Source organism: Pelophylax lessonae, assembly GCF_965119305.1.
Source record: "Pelophylax lessonae genome assembly, chromosome: 6".
Lineage (NCBI taxonomy): Eukaryota > Metazoa > Chordata > Amphibia > Anura > Ranidae > Pelophylax > Pelophylax lessonae.
In genome coordinates this window covers 164,507,432-164,530,011 of record NC_138773.1, presented here as the reverse complement: position 1 = coordinate 164,530,011, position 22,580 = coordinate 164,507,432, and positions in this window count along the sequence as shown.

Sequence of the window (22,580 nt, the reverse complement as noted above, 5' to 3'; positions counted from 1 at the left end):
AGTCAGGATGGTGATCAGAAGGAGATCAGAGAACATCCATTCTTTAATCTGCTCTACAGCAGGTTGAACTGGAAGTGCTTATCTTTGAGCACATCTGTTTCAGAGCTGTCAAAATCCCAGCTAGAAAGCTGTGTGCACAGCTAATTAAGCACACTCCTGTGCTTGGCTGGCTGGAGCATGGTTGGGGGAGATATTAGGGTCTAATAAACCTCTGATGTCTTCATAAAGATTATCTGCTGCCCTATGATATTACATATGGCTTGTTAGCACCCTTATGATAGTAGCAAAATTAAATGGATAAAAAAAAGTACTGAAAAAAAAAAATTAAAAAGCAACTCTGTCACACTGCACACACCTGCAAATGCAAACAGGAGCGTAGGGTGTGTATGTTTATGTAAATTGTGCCACCCAACTTATATATCAACGTGAACACTGTGAAAGCAATAATTCTATTGCCATAATGTATGATTTACTCTAAACTGATGTGCTGTGAAGACATTTAAAGTGTCTCCTATTGATAATTTTGGGTACCATACTTTTTGGGTTTATATTGTGTTTGTGTGCACTAAAATTCATTTTAGTGTTTTGTTTCTTAAAGTATAGATTTGAATAACAGTTGTGCAAACATTTTGCAATATAAAAATATTAAAAACTGCCATCTTTTTATTCTAAAGGGCCACTGCTTTCAGAAGATATATAATATTCTGGGGGTTTTACATAATTTTATAGCCAAAAAAAAAAAATTGCTCTAGAGGGGAAGACATTAAATGACATTTATTTGAGCTTTCACCAAGCTGAAGTTTGACTTTAGGGCCTCATGCACACTGGGTGTTATCCAAACGGCAGTAGAAAGCTGTAGCTGGAGAAGGAGTTTTTCAGCTTTTTTGCAGTAGCATTTTTCAGCAGTTTTTATTTTTTTTTTTAGCTCTTTTTAGCAAAAACTATACTCCCACAAAAGCTTATGGCTCAAAAAAGTCTATGCATACACCTATCATTCAATTCAATACCACAATGACACTACAGCTACTGTCAATTTACGCCCGTGGTCTTAACCACCCAGCCAAAAGGGGATCCCTTTTGCATTAAGCTTTGTCCCAGCCAGCAGATATTGTGGCAGTCCAAGAGACACATTTTCTCAAACAGAAAAACGCGGTGTTCTACTAGCAATCCATAACATTGTGGCCTTTACCCTTATTTGCAAAATTTATTGATCCGGATAGCCGCTTTATCATTCTGCAGTGTGACATTATTAATAAGCCCTATACCTTTGCGAACATTTATGCTCCCAATATGCGGCAACTTTGTTTCCTTTGCAAAATATTCAAACAGCTTAATGCAATAAAACATGGCAATCTCATCCTCTGTGGAGATTTCAACCTGACAGTTGATTCTCATCTTGACATGTCTCCAATGCCCAAAGGCAGAGTCCCTTCAATTTGATCACTCCTACATAGAGAAGATGTGTACGATGTGTGGCGCTGCTTACATGCTAATGAAAAGCACTTCTCCCCAAGACACCGGTCTTATTCTTGAATTGACTTATTTGTTGTAGATAAATGGCTCTTGCAACAAGTGTCCTCCTCCACGATCTCTTCTATCATGTGGTCTGACTACTCTGCCATTACTCCCACCATAGTGGAGCAGGATACTTCTCCTCCAATAAAATTATGGCGGTGTAATAACAAGATTATCCAGGAACCAAATAACGATGCTATGTTATCTCAGCATATTAGGGATTTTTTTTCATTTAATGACACCGATGGTGTATCTCCCTTTACCCTGTGGAATGCCCATAAGGCATGCATGAGGGACGTGCTTATAAAACTGGGAGCCTATACGACACGAAAATCTAACACTAGGCTTAATACCCTATTGTCTGAAATACATACCTTAGAATACAATACACATACCATACTTCAAAACAAAGCAACACCTGACCATTCCACTACTGCCTCCCTTCTTAGACTGCACACAGAACTCCAAGGGTTGCTGTTTGAATGACATGACAAATGCATGTGCTTCCCTAAGCTTAAATTCTTTGCCCACAGCAATAAAGCAGGGAAGTTTCTAGCTAACAGACTCAGGGCCCAACGCACTAAAGCTAAGATTCCATATGTATATATATATATATATATATATATATATATATATATATATATATATACAGTATGTATATATATATATATATATATATATATATATATATATATACACTGTATATATATATATATATACACTGTATATATCACCCCTCTACCAACCAAAAACAGCTTAACCACCAGCATATTGCAGATGCTTTTGCAGATTAGTACAGCTCCTTATACAACCTTAAAAATGATCCTTTCACGCTGCAGCCCTCGAACTCTGACATCGCTCAATTCTTATCTGGTCTAAACCTACCTATCTTATTGCAAGCAAACATCCAACAACTCAGTGCTCCCTTTACCACTCCTGAAATTAAAAGCGTTGTGAAATCCCCCCCCCATTGGATAAATCTCCAGGCCCTGATGGGTTTACAAATGAATACTACAAAACTTTTAAATCTCTACTAGCCCCTTATCTCTTTACCCTATTCAATGCCGTCCAATTGCAAGCTTCTTTCCCATCAGATATGCTGAGAGCACACATCGTTACTATTTCAAAACCAGGGAAAGACCCGTCTTTACCCTCCAATTTCAGACTTATCTCAGCCAATTAGAGGGTGTAAAAGTGATATGGAGGTCTTATTCTCATAGTAGCATATGTGTAGTTTTACTAACTGTAAACTTATCCTGGAGGATAGAGTAGAAAAATTAGATACCTTTTATATTGGGTTTATTTGATTATATAAATTCCAGGCTATAGGAACTTTTTAAATTCTTCTGTAGTGCAGTGCCATTGCTCCATGAACAAGTTTTAGTTGCTGTAGTGCAGTGCCATTGCTCAGTAAACAACTTTTCCCCAGACAATTATACTTATCTCTCTCAGTAAAGCAGGTCCAGTACTTAAAGCATATCTAAACCCAAAAGCAAAAAAAATTATGAATTGCAGGTAAATAATCTTTAAATTTGGAGGCTGCATTAACTTTCTCTATAAGAGTTTTTTTCCTATATTCTCACTTGGTGATCTGGACAGTAAGTCTGTTATTTTCCAACTTCCTTTACCAGACCAAACTGTGCAGTAAAGTTACCAGTTAAAGGTTTAAAAATAAAAATATTTAACACTGTCAGGAGTTCTTATGATGGTCAACGCTTTTTCATTTATGTAAAACGTTTATCCCAAAAAGAAGAAATACACTTGTGCTTTACCTGACTAAAATGTGTTAGCTGGAGTTAAGGTTTAAGCTTTTAGTCAAGTCCACTTAAATTTGCTGGTGCATATAACGCTACCCTCTCTACAGGTTGACAGTACTGCTGTCCAAGGGTGGTGCTGTTGCTTCTCCATGAAGCCATTCTAAGACAGGCAGTAGGTTTGTTATGGAATTCCAATATGGCGAATTGCACATTGATATGTGCATGTGCATAGCATTGCTTATAGAAATGAGCATAGGCCCATTGCTAATAGAAATGCACGGGGATGTGCCCACAGTTTTTGGTCCAGATGGGCTATGGGAATGATCTTGCTCACTGTCAGTGCTGACTGGTCTTCAGCTTTCCCAGTGTCCTGAGTGTATCCTGTATCTGACTTATGTTACATAGTTACATAGTAGTTGAGGTTGAATAAAGACAATAGTCCATCCAGTTCAACCTGTGTAGGTGTGTGTGGCCATAATCATCTCTCATCTCTCTTCTCTCATGTTGATGACCCAGCTTCTTACCGATGTGACCCTGGATTCTTCTTGTACTTCTTCCCACCTGTTCCTGACCATGCTTCTGCCTACACTTCTGTACCTCTCTGCCCGCCTGCTACTGACCTCGACTACCTCTGTGACCTTGCTCCTGCTTCGGACTTGGCTTCATACCACTTCTGAGTGCCTGCTTCGACTGTCCTTTATAACCGCTTCAGTCATCGCAGTGGGTTGCTGACTAAAGCTTGCTGAGAGCTTCCACAAACCATGCTTCCAGAACCTGCAGTACATGCAGAGTGCCCCTTTAACCTCAGCTGGTCCAGGGTGCACCACATCTGCTCCTGGCCTGATGTCCTGCCTGTCTTCTCAAGCCTGCATCTTCTGCTGCAAGTTCTGCTATCAACATCTGCAGGCATGTGTGTTCCTCCTGTCCCTTGGCCCCATCTGTTCCACCTTCAGTGGGGCCTGGGCTGGAGATACCAGAGAGGCCAGCCTTGTCAAGCCAGTCTCCTACTAGGTACGTGACAAGATTTCTGGCTGGATCACCAGATGAAAAAGAGAACGAATGCAACCACAACATGTAAGGGTTAGTAAGCTGTAATATACTCAATTTTGGTTTGGGGTTTAGTTGTGTTTTAAGTGTCTTTAAGGGACTTTATTGCAGAGCACATAGTGAAAAAGATGGAATATCCAATATTGTCCTGGTTCCTACAACATCTCCAGGTAAAAGTTGCATGATGTTAAACTCAATGAGCACACACTCAGTGGAAGTAACTCTCCACAAAACAGAGGTTCCAGTGTTTACACTGTACTAGTTATATGTTTGCAGCTTTAGACCAGTGAAAATCCTAGTGGATGCTCAACTACCCCTAAGCTCTGGTGTCCCACGCATGAATAGTATGGTCTTCTATTAGCTCCTTCAGGCACTAAACTTTCTAGAGGTATGAGTGCTCAGGGACTGGACAGAGACCACTCCAGTGACCCATGCTCAGACCCCAACCGTCAGTTACAGACAAAATAACCTTTCAGGAAAGTGTTCAGTCTGTTTTCTATTGATCTCTTAAAAATTTACTCATCTCCTAAGTCCTGTTGGGGGTTAAAAATACATAGTATTTTTGTAAACTGAATGGTGTTATCTCTGCCCAGCATCTTTTGGTAAGCTACTCTTTACCATCCACCCCCACTTCTATATCTCCACAATATAAAGACTAATCATACTGTAGTCCATGATAAGAACTAGGAGGGCAAAAAAAGTAATTTTAGATAACACTTGAAAAGTGTAAGAGCCACAGGAGTGTTCTGAATTTCTGACAAGCTCAACATGTATGTTTTGCACTTATCAAACAGATATAAAAAAAAAAAATCCTAGTAGACTTAGAAAAAAACAAAGGGAAACAAATAAGAAAAGTTCATTAAATCATAAAGACTGGCCGTATACGGATGACTTTTTTTGTTTCAGTAGATTTATATTGGTTTACCAAAAAGTGCAAAGAAAAGACAAACGTTGAGTACAAAAAATACAGCTCAGAAGCTAGTCGTGTACATTGTTATGCAAATACATTACGTTAGGTAACCTAATGAGAAAACTTCACATTATGCCCTTTCCATATGCTCCATGACTTGGCAAAGGTAGAGTATCAAAGGTCATTAATTGCCAAGAGACATTCCAAGGTGTAGTTTTGGTCCACCATCCTTACCATGCCAGAGAGGTTGGGAGTCAGATTAGATTTCCAATTCCGTACCACTAACAGATGGGCTTTTAAGCATTATGCGGGTAACAACAGAGTGAAACACACATGAGGATATGTGTATCCCAATATTGAGTATGGCTAGGGCAGGATCAGGTTTTTTAAAATCCTGATGCATTTGGCGAGTAGTTGGAAGGCCTATCTCCAAAAACTGGTAAGGTTAGGGCATCCCCACAGGATATGTAGAAGGTTGCCTACCTGTCCACAACTATACCAGCATAGGGGGGGATAGGGAAGGGGGGAAACTAGCCACTCCAGCGGGGGGTATAATACCATCTATTGGTCATTTTTATTGCTAGTTCAGAGTGGTTGGTGCAGTGAGTGGCTTTTAAAATTGATTTTATGGCAGTTTGACAATTAGAGGGTGTAAAAGGGATATGGAGGTCTTATTCTCATAGTAGCATAGGTGTAGTTTTACTAACTGTAAGCTTATCCTGGAGGATAGAGTAGAAAAATTAGATACCTTTTATATTGGGTTTAGTTTGATTATATAAATTCCAGGCTTTAAGAGGGAGATTGAATTTAGGAGGGGGATGTTTAGCAAGGAAATTTTAAAGCATGTGAATCTTACCTGAGCAGTATTTTTGTTCTAGTTCTGCTGAACTCGACACCGGATTGGATGATTACCCATTTCAAGACTTGTTCCCGGCTTAGATGATTATCGCTTCTGGACTTGATCCCGGCTGCTCCTGATTTCCTCTTCACTCTTGCTGTGCATTTATTGTTGTTGCCCTCATAAACTGCTTTATGTTACTTGCATCTTCATGTGGTCTGGTTTCCTGGTACCCTGACAAGGTATGGTCAAGGACATAAAAAGGTATAGTGGCAGAGGAGGGATGCCAGCTTCTAAAGGTAGCTGCAGGGATCAGGTTTGCGGGGGGGGGGGTCGGATGGGGTGTTGAGGGGGGAATCAGTGCTGGGGGTGAAGAAAGGGGATGAAGGGGACAGGAAAGCAGGGTGGGGGAGTAGTTATAGGTGAAAGAGAGCGGAGGCTGGAGACAGGGAAGGGGCAGCATGGGGGGTTGGCAGTCATATTTTAGGTTAATAACTCTGATCAGCGGACTGTAATCCGCTGATCAGGGATATATAATTTTTCATCAGAGTCTGCTGATCATTTCTGTTATAAGTTCATGGTCATTGAAGTGATCATGAGCTTATAGCCGGAGGAGAATTGAGGTCCGTATGGTGTACGGACCTGGCCAGCTGCAAGAAGTGTCTTCCGTGTAAAAGCCCAGAAACAAATAGGCACTTATCCATCTATAAGTGCAATGGCCGCTCTCCTCAATGAAGGATCATATGAGCATTCAACAAAAATCCCAAGATGGAACAAATCCTCCACAACGGTATATAATCGGCTCAGTTGGATATAAAATTACAGATGGACAGTGGATGGGACCGTGGGGTCCCCAGATCATGTAGTGTCTCTGAATGTGAAACTTCTGGTCTCAGCCGAAAACCGGAAGTGACATCACCCGACTCCTACTGACACGTTGCGTCACAACACATGTGACTTTATCAAGTGTTGGAGGCTGGGGGATTTTACATGGAAGACACTTCTTTATTATTGATTGTCGTCACTTATTTGTGGACTTTCAGCAACATTGATACTTTTCTTCACAATTTGATGGACTTTTAGTATAAACTTTTTTGAGAATATTTTTCTTCACATTTATTGCACCATTCATGTGTAATTTTTTCACCTGCGTTTTTCACTCTCAGCATGTTTTTTATGTATGCACATTATTGGATTTTAACACATTTATATGTTGGTCCTTATTATAATATTATTATTTGTTTATAATAGCGCTGAGCGCTGATTTTTTCCCCCTTTTATGAAATTTATTGTACAGTATGTGGTGACACTACAGAAATTGGCTGCTATTGCTCTTTATGCACATTTATATTCCACCCTGAATCTATTCATTGGATAGCGCATTGGTTCATTCCTCTCATTGTTAATGGATAGTGGTGTTTGGTGCACTTTACCTTCAGTACTCACTACACAGACACACTCCACTGACACACTACATTATACTGCAGGAAACATGCACTAATGCACTGCAGTTTACTGCAGTAAACGTGCACTAACACACTGCAATATACAGCAGTAAATGTGCACTAACACACTTAACTGTACTGCAGTAACTGTGTACTAATCCACTTCAATATACTGCAGTAAAAGTACTCTAATGCACTACAATATAATGCAGTATCACTGCCCTGACACTCTACACTGATGCACTGCAATATACTGCAGTAAACCTGCCCTAACACACTAAACTGACACTAAAGTAAAAATGAATGGTTGCACTACACTCACACTGCACTATCACTATATTCACACTAAACTGATACTTTACACTGACAATAGAATCACAATAGCACACAATAGCACACTAACTCGCTAGTAGCAATGAACAGAGCACTGTTCTATTTCTCTCCACTCCAATATCACACTGCAAATGGCTAGCTATTCAAAGGATATTTTTATAGTGTGGGGTGGCACTAAGAGCAATGAGCCATGATTGGAGAGAGTCATCATGACAGTATCCAATCATGGCTCTGACAGTGCCCTGTTCTCTGATTTGGCAAAGTTTTCATTGCTTGAGCTAATCAGGGCTTCCAACGCACTGTGCGGTGGCACAAATTATTGTGGGGCATTGAGCGGGCCACACAAATGGTCGAACCCCCTGACTATTCTGATGTTCGCTGAACGGGTGAACGGCAAACAGCCAATGTTTGGCTCAAACTCATGCTCAGGCTGAACCGTTCACCCAACACTAGTGTAAATTCATGATTATCCATTTATATTTGTTTGCCCATAGGAATGCAATGTTTTTCATCCATCAACAGATGGGTGAATAGGAGACAGATGGAACATCCATGTGAAAGGAGCGTTAAAGAGTAAAGAAGAAATTTTATTAGACATGGGACTGATGGCCATCTGTTCTGATAAAGGTGGACAAACCCAGTGCAGAGTGTAGCTTGATATTTATTTATCTGAGTTTATCTTCTTTTTTTTTTTAGAATCCTAATGCATTATTCCTTTCAAACTTCTCTGCCCCACAAGAGCCTGCAACCTGCTAAGCTTTACTTTATCTTATACTTAGGAGACTCATTTACATCTTTTGTGGTGCCTTTCACATCTTTTGTATCAAGCATTCTCTTAGCTGATGATGTCACAAGGGGGCGTGGTCACTCAGTGACGCCACCAGATGACCCCGCCTCATAGTTATTTAAGAACTGTTGGATGGCGAAGTTGGCAGATGGTGTGGGAGCTTTCGGCACAAGCACCCTTTTTTTGGGGGGTCAGCGGTGGCTGCGGACATCATAATAGATGATAGATATACATTGGGGGGGAAATTATTTATAAATGTTTAAATAAAAGACTTGTTTTTTTTTTTACACTAAACTTTTTTAACCTATAAAGGAGTTGTCCAAAACTGTGTGTGTATTTTTTTTATTCTTTTTTACACTTTTTTGGTAAATTGGTAGGGGCATTATGTACCCCATACTCATTCACATAGGGTGGCAGGATTTGGGGACCCTTTTGTTAAGGGGGGCTTCCAGATTCCAATAAGCCCCTTGTCTGCAGACCCCCACAACCACTGGCCAGGATTGAGGGGAAGAGGCCCTTGCAACAATCAACAGTCATCCCTGACAGCTGATCAGTCATTAAGGACATGACGCTTCTTAACAACCAGTACACATTATACACATACTGCATGCCTGGACCACTACTTAATTACGGCATGCATTTCATTTTCTTAGTTCTGGGAATTGAGTTTAACACCTGTTCATGCAGTATTTACTGAGTGTTTTCAGAGTTTTGTGGTAAATACCACAGAACGATATAGTGAATTGACAGTTACAGGGTCACATGCAAAATTTAGGCAAAATGTGTCCAGACACCTAAAGATTGCATGCGAGTGTAATGTTCTGGTACCTATGGTACCCTTATTTCCATTTCTCTCCTAACATTGCGTCCCATCTTGCTATCCAAATGGAACGCATACACCTTTAAGGGCAATGACATCATCGCCGAGCGCTGCTATGAGCGGCTATTTCAATCGCCGGTTTGCTCTCACTCATTGCTCGATCAAACCGCATGTTCACCTTACCTTGTCTTGTGCTGCCGGAGCTTCTAGCTATACCCTTTGCCTGAACTGAACCGGAACCTCGCTGCCAATCCCGTATCTCGCTACCGGATCACTCCTTACTACTGGACCTTGCTACTACTAACTATCTAGTGATAAGTACCCCGCAGGGGATTCCTTCCTAACCTATACTTTCACTATCATCTACTGCATATTACAAAGACTATTACTATCTAATCTATTCCTCTATCATCTGCATAGATTGTTAGCTCTTGGGACTACCATCATCTATCATTGCATTAAGTTACTCTATCTTGTATACATTCTGCTGTCCCCTACCATCTGTACTATACATGATTGCTAGAACCTATCTGCATACTACCATCACCTACCACTCTCCTGAATACTATTACTGAGTGCTCACCATACTATCGCCTGTCTCTCACCTCTATACTATCATATATTCTATCACTCCAGGAACATCATATTGAGTGTATGTATATTGCATAACAGGCTGTGCACGGTGATGAAGTCCTGAGAGTTGGATATGTTGTTCAACAGAATCTCTACACGACTACTGAGTGTAACAATTCTGCAGCTGCAAATCCATTCATTAACAAAAAACGCATGAGCGTTACAGATTGATCGAGCCTTAAACAAAAAAATATGGATTCAGCAGATTTGTCCACTCAAGTAATGCAACTAAAACAACAAGTAGATGCATTGATACTTGCTCTTACAGAGGTAAAAAACGAAAATCAGGCTTTAAGACAGCAGGTCGGCCGTATTGCGCAGCTCTCTGCTGCCCAGCCCCGTGAACCTAAGGTAAACCCTCCTCTAGTGTTTACTGGTGATCGGAGTAAATTTCGTGAATTTAAAAACGCATGTCGATTGCTTTTCTTGTTGAAACCTCATACCTATCCCACCGACCAAATCAAAGTCTGTACCGCTATTTCCTATTTGACGGGTGACCCCCGGGCCTGGGCAGACTCTCTCTTTGAGAAAGATGACCCACTCCTTAACTCCTATCCTTTATTCCTAGCGCAACTCGCTAGTTTATATGAAGACCCCAATAAGCAGAGTACTGCTGATACCCAATTGAGGGCTTTAAAACAAGGAAGGAGACCTGTTGAGGACTTCGTGGCAGATTTCAAAAGATGGTCCCTTGATTCAGGGTGGAATGACACATCCTTGCGAACGCAGTTCAGACTCGGCCTATCAGAAGCAGTTAAAGACGAGCTCGCCCGAGCGGATTTACCTGACACCTTGGATGGCCTGATACAGACCAGTGTCAATATTGACAGATGACTACGAGAAAGAAAGGCTGAGAAGATGGGATTACCATTGTCCAGACCTTCTCAGATGTCGCCTGTTGACCCTACTCCTATGGAAGTAGGAATGATACGTCCACCTTTGACCTTTTCCGAACGTGCCAGGAGGAAATCCAAACATCTCTGCATGTACTGCGCATCCCCGGATCATTTGATAAGCGGCTGTCCCCTTGTCCGCAAAAAAGAGGGTGAGTGTTCAAATGTCTTGCTAGGGGGACTAACAACTTCCTTTTCTAATCCTTATCTTTTTATTCATTTGACATTACAGTGGGACCAAACTAGGATCACCACCAAGGCTATGATTGACACAGGATCTTGTGGAAACTACATTGATACTTGTTTTGTTACCTTAAATAAAATACCTATTATTTCAAAACTTAAACCTGTCTCTGTTAGTTTCATTAACGGTATTCCGTTATCCTCTGGTCCCATCACCAATCAGAAACAGGCACTCTTCGTCACTGCTGACAAATCCCATGTGGAAACCACCACTTTTGATGTATTGACCTCACCACATTTTCCCATTATTTTGGGACTCCCCTGGTTACACATACATCAACCTATCATCGATTGGAAAACAAGAACTTTAACCTTCTCTTCTCACTACTGTGAAACCACGTGTAACCTCTCATCATATGGAAGGATCCTGTCTGTGGTGTCGTATGAGATTATACCACCATGTTATGACGATTTGGCGGAGGTCTTCCTTGAGAAAAACGCTCAAATATTGCCTCCCCATAGGGACTATGATTGTTGTATCGATCTACTCCCTAATAGCAAATTACCTTTTGGTCACGTTTATCCTCTTTCACAGGATGAACTCTCTCATCTCAAGGAATACTTGGATGAAAATTTGGCGAAAGGATTTATCAGACCTTCTACTTCCTCCACTGCTGCAGGACTCTTCTTTGTCCGCAATAAGGATTCAAGTCTCAGACCTATTATTGATTTCAGACAATTAAATACCATTACAATAAAGGATCGTTATCCTTTACCGCTTATTCCTGAACTTATAGAACAGGTGTGCGGAGCTTCATACTTTTCGAAATTGGACCTAAAAGGGGCATACAATTTAATTTGAATCCGTGACGGGGATGAATGGAAGACAGCATTCAGAACCAGATACGGACTGTTCGAGTACCTCGTGATGCCATTTGGGTTGTGTAATGCTCCCGCAGCTTTCCAACGATTTATAAATGATATATTCAGAGACTTGCTTGACGTTTGTGTTGTAGTATATTTGGACGATATACTTATTTATTCTCATTCCTTACCTGAGCACATAAAACATGTAAGACTCGTGTTGTCAAGACTACTTGCACATAACTTATATGTTAAATCAAAAAAATGTTTATTTCATAAAGAGGAGGTACTATTCCTAGGATACATTATATCCAAAAATTGAATCAAAATGGACAGGAGCAAAATATCCTGTATTCTAGATTGGCCTGTGCCAACAACTCGCAAAGCATTACAAAGATTCCTCGGATTCTCTAACTACTATAGAAAGTTCATTAAGAACTTCTCTGCCATTGTGAGACCTCTCACACAACTCACAAGTACAAAAAAACCATTCAAATGGTCAGAAGAAGCAAATGGAGCTTTCTGCTTGTTGAAATCAAGCTTTACTTCTGCTCCCATACTACGCCATCCAGACCCATCCCTTCAATACATCTTGGAGGTAGATGCGTCAAATATGGCAGTAGGAGCAGTTCTCTCACAACGACCAACAAACACTTCACCACTTCACCCAGTTGCTTTCTTTCTCAAAGTCATTAAGCAGCCCCGAGGTGAATTACCCAGTGGGTGAAAAAGAGTTACTAGCCATAAAACTGGCATTAGAGAATTGGCGACATCTACTTGAGGGTACTCGATTGCCAATCCTTATATATACTGATCACAAAAACCTTCAATACCTTCAGACTAATAGAACTCTTTCCCACCGGCAGGTACGATGGTCGTTATTCTTTTTGAGATTTAATTTTCTAGTGACCTACACGCCTGCAGACAAAAATAAAAAAGCGGATGCGCTTTCACGATTAACCGAGGATGGCTACGCCGAGGTCCCCTCAGTTCCTATAATACCCTATGAACGTATTATCGGTGTTGTCCGTTCCCTGAAGGAAGAGATTTTGCACAGCATAGGACTGGATTCACCTCCACCACAACTAAATGCTGATGCAGAAGGCTTCCTCTACTACAACGACAAATTATACATACCCCCTACTATGCGAACCAAGATCTTGGAATTGTCGCATGATGTACCTATGGCAGGACATATGGGTATGACTAAAACATTCAATCTACTTACTAGGCAGTTTTGGTGGCCTGACATGAAGACGACCGTACAAAAGTTTGTTTCATCTTGTGACATCTGTGCAAGGTCCAAAATTGACACTACAAAACCATCGGGTCTACTTTGTAGTTTACCAATACCCCAGGTTCCGTGGGAAGTGGTATCCTTAGACTTTATAGTGGAACTACCACCTTCCAAAGGATTCAACACCATTTTAGTGTCAGTGGACCATCTGACCAAGATGGCACATTTCACTCCTATCCGAAGACTACCTTCATCCAAACAAACAGCGGAATTACTTGTGAAACATGTCTTTAAGTTACATGGTATTCCAAAAACACTTCTGTCTGTCCGTGGTTCACAGTTCATCTCGAAGTTTTGGCAAGCTCTATGTCAGATACTACGAATAGAGCGAAAACTTACCTCTCCTTACCACCCTCAGACCAACGGACAGACAGAGAGAGTTAACCAGTGCATTGAGCAATATCTACGTTGCTATACTTCATATCTACAGGACGATTGGGTGGACCTCCTCCCGCTGGCGGAATTCGCCTATAACAACGCGACCCACAGCACTACTAAACAAAGTCCATTCTACTTAAACTATGGGTTTCATCCCACACTTCTTCCACCACGTATCTTGCCATCAAGTAATCCAGTGGCTTCTGATTATCTTACCCAAATAAAGGATTCCCTGGGTTTGCTCAACACCACCATCTCACATGCTCATAGCCAACAAAAGAGGTACTACGACCTTCGTAGGAAACCCTCTCCCCAATATGCCATTGGGGATCTTGTCTGGCTTTCTACAAAAAAATCTGAGATTAAAGATCCCTAGTAAAAAACTTGGACCGTTATTCCTGGGACCTTTCCCAATAGAGAAGCCTATTGGAAAAGCTGCAGTACAACTCACATTACCAACAGACCTCAAGATACATCCCATCTTCCATGTGTCGCTACTAAAGCCCCATGTTCCTAACCAAGGAATAAGGCCTACCATCTCACCTCCACCTCCTGTACAAGTTGAAGGCGGAGAAGAATTTGAGATAAAGGAGATTCTGGATTCTCGTATCCATAGAAGAAGACTCCAATATCTAGTACGATGGAAGAACTATGGGCCCCAAGACGACACCTGGCTGGATATATCCGATATAAATGCCCCTAGACTGATTCGCCATTTCCACTCAAAATACCCGGAAAAAACAGTTCTAGAGGCCTTCCGGAGCCGGCCTTAAGGGGGGGGGGGGGGTACTGTAATGTTCTGGTAGCTATGGTACCCTTATTTCCATTTCTCTCCTAACATTGCGTCCCATCTTGCTATCTAAATGGAACGCATACACCTTTAAGGGCAATGACATCATTGCCGAGCGCCGCTATGAGCGGCTATTTCAATCGCCGGTTTGCTCTCACTCATTGCTCGATCAAACCGCATGTTCACCTTACCTTGTCTTGTGCTGCCGGAGCTTCTAGCTATACCCTTTGCCTGAACTGAACCGGAACCTCGCTGCCAATCCCGTATCTCGCTACCGGATCACTCCTTACTACTGGACCTTGCTACTACTAACTATCTAGTGATAAGTACCCCGCAGGGGATTCCTTCCTAACCTATACTTTCACTATCATCTACTGCATATTACAAAGACTATTACTATCTAATCTATTCCTCTATCATCTGCATAGATTGTTAGCTCTTGGGACTACCATCATCTATCATTGCACTAGGTTACTCTATCTTGTATACATTCTGCTGTCCCCTACCATCTGTACTATACATGATTGCTAGAACCTATCTGCATACTACCATCACCTACCACTCTCCTGAATACTATTACTGAGTGCTCACCATACTATCGCCTGTCTCTCACCTCTATACTATCATATATTCTATCACTCCAGGAACATCATATTGAGTGTATGTATATTGCATAACAGGCTGTGCACGGTGATGAAGTGCTGAGAGTTGCATATGTTGTTCAACAGAATCTCTACACGACTACTGAGTGTAACAATTCTGCAGCTGCAAATCCATTCATTAACAAAAAACGCATGAGCGTTACAGCGAGTCCCTTTTGTAAAATGAGCCCATAGTGACATAACCTAAAGTGTCACTATTAACTGCTTCCTTTCAGGCCATAGTAAATAAATACCCTGATGGGAGCAGAGCCAATGTTAGTGGATGTACCTCGTACCTATACATCACCCTGCATCCACTGCTTGTACGCACTTTCTAGAGCGCACAGCGGTGAGATCATTGTTCCTGTGCCTGTACCACTGTGTCCGGCCCTGGTATCATGTGATTGTTGTGACCAATAACAATGAGTACATAAACAGTAGTAAACAATAATGTTATTGTTTACTACAGTTTTGAGCTCTGTGATTGGTCACAGTGATCACATGGTACCTAGGCCAATCACAGCAGCAATGTACCATGTCATAGCTGTGACCAATCACAGCATCAGGGTAGTACATAAGGTTTCATGAATAAAACCTTAACACAATCTTTTTTTGATTTGCTTATTACAGTGACCATTTCTGTATAATGTGATAATAAGCAATCACAGTGTAAAAAAAAAAATACTGATCCCTTACTATAGTAGTACATTGTCACTATGACAACAGTATAACGTAAAGAAAATGTATATTTTAAAATCTTCTCCCAACTCAGTGTCTAATCACTGTCACACCAGTCACAGTGTCCCAGATACGCCCCACACCGTCATATTTCCTCAATCACCACCACACTAGTTACAGTGTCTACTGTCCTGGTGCTCCAGGGCCTCCGAAATTGTGATAGATATTCTGGGAATGAGATGTGTCATTTTTGTGCCCTGAATGTGTTCCTTGGATTTTTGGTCCCTTTATGTGGCTAGGTTGTGAAAAAGTTTCACACATATGGTATCCCCATACTCGGGAGAAGTAGCAGAATGTATTTTGGGGTGTAATTACTGTATTAGGTATAAGTATGCTTAGGCTGTGTGTGAGAACAAGCTTGACAACTTGAGAACTAAAAAACTAAACTTAAGAACTAAAATGACAACTTTTTTCCATTTTTAATTTTCAAAAAAATAGTGTCAAAGAATTACAACTTCAAAAAACATACTATCCCTCCAACCTTGGATTGTTTACTTTCCAAAAACGGTCTTTTGGGGAGTATTTGTACTGTCCTGGCATTTTATGGTCTCAAGTAATGAGATAGGCAGTCAGTACATCAGGACTAATCAATTGTCAAACATATATACCATAGATTGTAGACTATAACTTTCACACAGACTAAGTAATGTACACTCTTTTGGGTTATTTTTGCTAAAGAAATGTAGCAGAATATGTTTTGCCCTAAATTTATGAAAAAAATTGCTAAATTTTTTAACAGAAATTAATAAAATCTTAAAAAAGTTTATTTATATAGCAGAAAATAAAAACCCAGTGGTTATATAATTCCACCAAAAGAAAGTGCTGTCTTTCTAAAAACAAAAAGCTAAAATTTTCATTTTGGTACAGTGATGCATGCCTGAGTAATTGTCATTCAAAATGTGACAGTAATGAAAGATGAAAACTAGAGGTGAAAGTGTCCAGACTTGAGCTGGTTAAGAACTACTTGAAATTGTTTGCACATGTCAATAATAGCATTAAAACTGACACACCGTTTCTTTTTTTTTTTTTTTTTATTTAGTGCAGGACATTTTTAGACAACATTAACACCAGAAAAATTCTATAGTGAATCATCCCCTGTGTTTGCAAGGCCTCTAACCCCAATTACTTTATTAGACCTTGATAGCCATTGTTACCTGTTGACAATTGCAGGGAATAAAAAAGCTCTAACACTACATACTTTTGGCTTGTACTCTAAGCTCCTCTGAGCAACTATATAATCATAACTCCTGCACATCGTGTTCCATTCCAAGATTCTTTATTGAAAATAAGGCAAATCCATTAAGTCCATAATGTATTTCAGTCAGCTTGCAGCCTTAATCATAGCTGACTAACACTAAGTGTTCACACACAGAAATACCCACAGGGTAAGGGAGCTGTTAATCATTAACCCATTATATACAAAGAAATTAGCTTAAAGTTAAAACCACCATAATGGCAAAGTAATGTAAAATATCATAGCTTGTATAATACCCTATTTGAAATCAATAGATGTTGTTAGGTATAGAAAACGTTACAATATATACTGTACATATTTACAAAATAGGCTAAATATATAATATCTACAGGCAAGATACATTACAATTAATTTTAGAAACAAATCTACATCTCATCAGTGGTTAGGTCCAGATGGTATTATTGGGAATAATTGTATGCATCCAGAAAATCTCCCTTTCAAGAACCTTTTTATCGAAATCACGCCCTCTATCTGAAAGACTCTGGGGGGGGGGGGGGGGGCTATTTACCAAAAGTGGATCTTGCAAAATCTGGTGCTGCTCTGCATAGAAACCAATCAGCTTCCAGGTCTTATTGTTTAAGCTTAAAGAGGAACTGCAGTCTGCTTACATATATTGTAATAAAAACATCTTTGCCATTCTAAAGCTTCCCTCCAACCACTTTGCATATTCATTTTCAAATACTGTGTTTCTGTACTTGCCAAATAAGCTGCAGAAAACTCCCTCCACTAAGTCTGGCTGCTGCCATTCTAACTGTGGGCAGCTGAAGCTGGTGCCTGTTCATTTCCTGGATTTACACAGACACACAGAGGCACACAGATACACACAGAGGCACACAGATACACACACACACGCATATATACAGACAGACAGACACACTCACACCCCTGCTTGCCTGCACAGTTCTCCATCTGGATGAATACTCATGGATCTCTGCAGTCTCCTCCTATCTCTGCCCTCATCCTGTCCTGTCCAGCTCTGCAGCTCTTCTATGACTCACCCCTCCTCTCTTGCTGGCAAACTCTCACAAGTGAGAGAGAGAGCTGTGAATGATGTCATTAGCCTAGGCTTATGACCAGACAAGAAAGAGGATGTGGGCGGTATAAGGTATTTACTGGCAGAAAAAACAATGTTTTACAAAGTTAAAACAACAAGGGAAGAAAATTTAACAGATGGAAAGATGAAAAAAAATGACTAAAGGTCCACTTTAATTGAACAAGCTGAAGTTAGAGCTGATTAGCTACCATGTACAGCTGTACCAGATTCTGAGTACAGTACAGTACAGTAGATTTAGTGCAAAGTAAGGTGTTGTAGAATATAAGACCACAGACAGATAAATCTAAAACACTAGCAGCGCTGAATACAGGGACATATAAGACTTCTCAAATAGTCCTTCAAGTAAGATTATATATATATAATACATATAATAGACAGTCCAATCCGAGACTCATATGTCTTTGAGAATCTGTTAAAGGAAAGGGAGTGAGGGAACTTGGCTTAACGACCAGACCTCCACCACAAAACGGTGCTCCCCCCCTTGTTCCAAACACTCACCGGAACCTAGGTGAAAAAAGACCCTTCAACACATCCACCGCTATCAGGATACAGGGCTCCAGGACATTGGACTGTGTAGCTCTCTCCTCACCACCGGGCCGGTCCACCAAACACCCACTGTCTGTCCTCCTGTCACTCCTGTGTCTGCTGGTAACTCCTTTTACATGAAGTCTTCTAGGGAAGCATCCAAGAGATAGGTCTCCTCCCACCTTAGGTGTGCTCCTTATACTTTGTCCTCTAGACTAGTAGATTTAGTATATCTCCCCCTCTTTTCATTCCGTAAAAGAAAACAGAGGATGTATTGCCCCCATGTATGTCTAAGAAATGTTCAGAGTCAGCAGATGGGTGAAGGGCTTCTGGGATACAACCATCACAACAATATTTTCTACTTTCCGTGACAAGAAATATCCCAAAAAATCAAATTTTGTCATTAATTAAAGCCAAAATGTATTCTTCTACATGTCTTGTAAAAAACAAAGTCCCGATAAGTATACAACGATTGTTTGTGTGAAAGTTATAGTGTCTACAAACTATGGTATTTGTCCTGGAATTGACACAGTTTTTACTTTCTGACTGCCTATCAAATTTCCTCAAGTTCTAAAATGGTGTAATTACACATATACCCAGGACATGTGTGACAAATAGCTCATTAATGGGTTCTTGCTCAGCCTATTGTACAATGATGGTTGGGCAGTGCTGCTCTTGTTCTGGGAGGACATTATATAATGTCCTCCCATTCTTGCTACTCACAGCGCATCACTGATCAGGGCAAAGAGCAAATGATGTTGGCTCTTTACTATTTAATCAGCTGTGTCCAATCACAGCTAATCTCATTACCCTGTCACAGTACCCTGATTATCAGTGCAGCCCCATCAGAACAGCATATCAGTGCCCACCAGTGCTTCATATTAGTGCCCATCAGTGCAGCATATCAATGCCCAGCATTGCAGTCTATCAGTGCCACCTATCAGTGCTGCCTTTTCAGTACCTCTTCATCAATGCCTCTGAGTGCAGCTTATCAGTGCTCATCACTGGCCATCAGAGCCACCTCATCAATACAGCCTTATCTGTGCAGCCTCATCAGTGGCCATCAGTGCATCATCAACGCACATAAGTGAAGAAGAAAAATGACTTATTTGCAAAATATTATAACAGAAACGAAGAAAGGCTTTTTTTTTATACATTTTCAATCTTTTTTTCATTTGTTTAACAAAAAATAAAAAACCCAGCAGTGATTAAATACCCCCAAAAGAAAGCTCTATCTCAAACAAATGATACACTTTTAATATGGGTATCGCAAACCGATGTACCTGTACGTTGGCTTGCAGAAGTTGTTGTACCACGATGATGCCTGCAGCTGTAGGCATCAACCCAGTACAATTTTTTAGAGCTGGTGGTCGGCTTTCAGGAGATAACAGCTGATGCGGCTCAGCAGCTGCTCGGCCATTATACCAGTGAGTGGAATAGGACAAACCCCCCCTCCCGCCACCTGACATCCCTTCTTTAGTAACCCAGAAGTGACGTCACAGCGTCACTTCCAGTTTACTCGGCTGCAAACAGTGCAGATTTTAAAAAACTATCAGTCCCAGAGTACCTGCCACTGCCTATTACTATCACAAGGGATGTTTACACTCCTTGTGACAGCAATAAAAGTGATCAGATTTTTTTTTTCTTTAAACTGTGCTAAAAATAAAAAAATGTAATAAAATAAATAGGAAAAATAAATTATAGCACCCCCATCTCGCGCACACGAACGAAAACGCACACAGAAGTGAAAGTGGTGTTCCAACCACACATGAGAGGTATAGCCGCAATCGTCAGATGGAGAGCAATAATTCTGGAAAAAGACCTCCTCTGTAACTCTAAACTGGTAACCGTTAAAATGTTTTAAAGCGTTGCCTATGGAGATGTTTAAGTACCGTAGTTTGTTGCCATTCCAGGTGTGCGCAATTTTAAACTATAACATGTTAGGTATCTATTTACTTGGCATGATATCATCTTTCACAATATGCAAAAAAATTGGGCTAACTTTATTGTTTAGTTTTTTTTTAAATGCAGTAAAATTTATTAAAAAAAATTGCATTTGAAACACTGAGCGAATACCGCATGGCAAAAAATATTGCAACCACCATTTCCTTTTCCAGAGTTTAAAAAAAAAAAAATATATATATATATATATATATATATATATATATAATGTTTATAATGTTTGGGGGTTCTAAGTCCTTTTCTAGCAAAAAATACTGATTTTAACTTGTATCAGAAATAGGCTTGGTCCTTAAGTGGTAAAGTGCAACAGCAAAAATTGGCCTGGGCAGGAAGGGAGTAAAAGTGTTTAGTATTGAGGTGGTTAAAGAAAAAAAAAACATGTAATTTTCCAAAAACTTCCAACTTTCCAAAAAATTAAATCTTCCATGTACTCAACATGCCTCTGAACAAATACTTTGGCCTCATCAATTGATGTGGATGAAGTAATCTCTGTCAGAAAAAAAAGTGAAAAAATGTTATGCTTAAGCATGGAAGCGATCCGCCCACTGACCACCTCCACCCCTCATACTTGAGCACACACTTTTTTTTAAAACTTAAGATGGGAAATCCCCTCCTGCAGTGCTACAGGCACTGATGTATGTATTCTCAGAGCAGCACCCTGCTGCTGTCAAAATAAACAGATCAGTGCTGCAGCTGATTGGCATTTCTGCAAAGCAAACAGCAACTGTTAACAATAACACACAGTAAAAACATAACATTAACTCAATAAAACAACTATTTTACTTTTTCCCTAGTGCAATACACTGTAATAACAAATCAGAAAGAACTTCGAAAATTCCTTCACAAAAAAAATATCTAAATACATACATTGGGACCAACCTTGTTCAATTTATTCATAAACAACATTGAGGTCGGGATCAGTAGTTCGATATCAGTTTTTGCAGATGACACAAAATTGGGCAGGGCAATAACTTCACAACATGAAGCAGATATCCTACAGAATGACCTGGACAAAATAACAGAGTGGGCAACGACATGGCAAATGAGGTTTAACGTGGAGAAGTGTAAGGTTTTGCACTTGGGGACTAAAAACATAAAAACACAATACACGTTAGGAGGGGAGCCCTTGGGGGAATCAAAAATGGAGAAGGATCTGGGAGTCTTGGTTGATGATAGATTAGGAAACAGCATGCAATGTCAAGCGGCAGCTTACAAAGCCAACAGAATATTAGCATGCATAAAGAAAGGGATGCATTCCAGAGATAAGACTATAATCCTTCCACTTTATAAAACTCTGGTCCGACCGCATCTGGAGTATTCCGTCCAGTTCTGGTCGCCAGTCCTCAGGAGGGATGTGTTGGAGCTGGAGAGAGTCCAGAGAAGGGCAACTAAACTAATTAGGGGATTGGAGGACTTTGACTATGAAGAGCGTCTACAATCGCTCGATTTATTCTCCCTGGAAAAGAGACGTCTGAGGGGGGACATGATAGCAATTTATAAATATCTTAATGGGGATCCCAGCTTAGAAAAAAAGCTGTTCATTCGAAGGGATTGCATGAGGACTCGAGGGCATACAATGCGATTAGAGGAGAAGCGTTTTAACCTCAGGCAATGCGGGGGGTTCTTTACTGTTAGGGCAACAAGATTGTGGAATTCTCTACCACAAGAGGTGGTTTCTGCGGGTAGTATGGTGGCTTTCAAAAGACTCTTAGACTTACATCTCAAGGATCAGAACATTCAGGGGTATGTGAGATGATTACAGCCACACACACCTACACAGGTTGAACTAGATGGACTATTGTCTTTATTCAACCTCACCTACTATGTAACTATGTAACTATGTAATAAAAAATAGCCCCAATTATGATAAAGAGCCACAAAATGAAAATATTTAAGACTTGTTGAAGGGTGTGAA